Source organism: Durio zibethinus, unplaced genomic scaffold, assembly GCF_047325235.1.
Source record: "Durio zibethinus cultivar Kanyao isolate XHJ-2024 unplaced genomic scaffold, ASM4732523v1 HiC_scaffold_402, whole genome shotgun sequence".
NCBI lineage: Eukaryota > Viridiplantae > Streptophyta > Magnoliopsida > Malvales > Malvaceae > Durio > Durio zibethinus.
In genome coordinates this window covers 317,501-320,000 of record NW_028323025.1, presented here as the reverse complement: position 1 = coordinate 320,000, position 2,500 = coordinate 317,501, and positions in this window count along the sequence as shown.

Sequence of the window (2,500 nt, the reverse complement as noted above, 5' to 3'; positions counted from 1 at the left end):
GTACCGCCGGAGAACCTGACCGGCGGCATTGGGGTTCCGGCGATTGGGAGGGGGGCCGGGGGGGTGTGCGCACATGATGTGCGATGGGTGCTGGTACTTGGCCTTGTGTTGGCCCCCTATCCCTCATCAAACCTCTGAGAATTCACACCCCCTTAAAGAGCATTTGAGATTTTACAGGTTTGCTACCAGTAGCCGTTAAAGTGTCTGAAATGGGGACACTTTTTTCAAACGGTCACAAAATCTTCTCTACTTCGAGTTTTTAGCTGAATTTTTTTGTGCATGCCAACAAAAATAGAAGGATCATGCCTACAAAATTTGGGGCCAAAAATCCTTATAAAAAAATTTTAAAAAATCCCGAACCGCAAAAAGTTTCGAAAATCGTGAAAAATAGAAAACGAGTCATCTTCCAACGAAACTTCACGTGAAGGCTTAGGGGACCATTGTATGAATTTACAAGCCATAAAAATGGCATTGGCACGGCAGAAATTTGAAGATGTGCCTAAACCCACCAGGGCCCAGCGTGTGCCGATGGTGCTCGAGGCAACCGCCCGCACCAGGGCCCAGCGTGTGCCGATGGTGCTCGAGGCAAGCGCCCGCACCAGGGCCCAGCGTGTGCCGATGGTGGTCGAGGCAACCGCCCGCACCAGGGCCGATAGTGTGCCGATGGTGCTCGAGGCAACCTGTCGCACCAGGGCCCAGCGTGTGCCGATGGTGATCGAGGCAACCTGCCGCACCAGGGCCCAGCGTGTGCCAATGGTGGTCGAGGCAAGTTCCCGCACCAGCGCCCAGCGTGTGCCGATGGTGCTCGAGGCAACCGACCGCACCAGGGCCCAGCGTGTGCCGATGGTGCTCGAGGCAACCTGCCGCACCAGGGCCCAGCGTCTGCCGATGGTGCTCGAGGCAACCTGCCGCACCAGGGCCCAGCGTCTGCCGATGGTGCTCGAGGCAAGCGCCCGCACCAGGGCCCAGCGTGTGCCGATGGTGGTCGAGGCAACCGCCCGCACCAGGGCCCAGCGTGTGCCGATGGTGCTCGAGGCAACCTGCCGCACCAGGGCCCAGCGTGTGCCGATGGTGCTCGAGGTAACCTGCCGCACCAGGGCCCAGCGTCTGCCGATGGTGCTCGAGGCAACCTGCCGCACCAGGGCCCAGCGTCTGCCGATGGTGCTCGAGGCAAGCGCCCGCACCAGGGCCCAGCGTGTGCCGATGGTGGTCGAGGCAAGCGCCCGCACCAGGGCCCAGCGTGTGCCGATGGTGGTCGAGGCAACCGCCCGCGCCAGGGCCCAGCGTGTGCCGATGGTGCTCGAGGCAACCTGCCGCACCAGGGCCCAGCGTGTGCCGATGGTGCTCGAGGCAACCGACCGCACCAGGGCCGAGCGTGTGCCGATGGTGGTCGAGGCAAGCGCCCGCACCAGGGCCCAGCGTGTGCCGATGGTGGTCGAGGCAACCTGCCGCACCAGGGCCCAGCGTGTGCCGATGGTGCTCGAGGCAACCGACCGCACCAGGGCCGAGCGTGTGCCGATGGTGCTCGAGGCAAGCGCCCGCACCAGGGCCCAGCGTGTGCCGATGGTGGTCGAGGCAACCTGCCGCACCAGCGCCCAGCGTGTGCCGATGGTGCTCGAGGCAACCTGCCGCACCAGGGCCCAGCGTGTGCCGATGGTGGTCGAGGCAAGCGCCCGCACCAGGGCCCAGCGTGTGCCGATGGTGGTCGAGGCAACCGCCCGCACCAGGGCCCAGCGTGTGCCGATGGTGGTCGAGGCAAGCGCCCGCACCAGGGCCCAGCGTGTGCCGATGGTGGTCGAGGCTGCCGATGGTGGTCGAGGCAACCTGCCGCAGCAGGGCCCAGCGTGTGCCGATGGTGCTCGAGGCAACCGACCGCACCAGGGCCGAGCGTGTGCCGATGGTGCTCGAGGCAAGCTGCCACACCAGGGCCCAGCGTGTGCCGATGGTGGTCGAGGCAACCGCCCGCACCAGGGCCCAGCGTGTGCCGATGGTGATCGAGGCAACCGACCGCACCAGGGCCCAGCGTGTGCCGATGGTGCTCGAGGGAACCTGCCGCACCAGGGCCCAGCGTGTGCCGATGGTGGTCGAGGCAAGCGCCCGCACCAGGGCCCAGCGTGTGCCGATGGTGCTCGAGGCAACCGACCGCACCAGGGCCCAGCGTGTGCCGATGGTGCTCGAGGCAACCTGCCGCACCAGGGCCCAGCGTGTGCCGATGGTGGTCGAGGCAAGCGCCCGCACCAGGGCCCAGCGTGTGCCGATGGTGGTCGAGGCAAGCGCCCGCACCAGGGCCCAGCGTGTGCCGATGGTGCTCGAGGCAACCGACCGCACCAGGGCCCAGCGTGTGCCGATGGTGGTCGAGGCAAGCGGCCGCACCAGGGCCCAGCGTGTGCCGATGGTGGTCGAGGCAAGCGCCCGCACAAGGGCCCAGCGTGTGCCGATGGTGGTCGAGGCAAGCGCCCGCACCAGGGCCCAACGTGTGCCGATGGTGCTGGGGGCAACC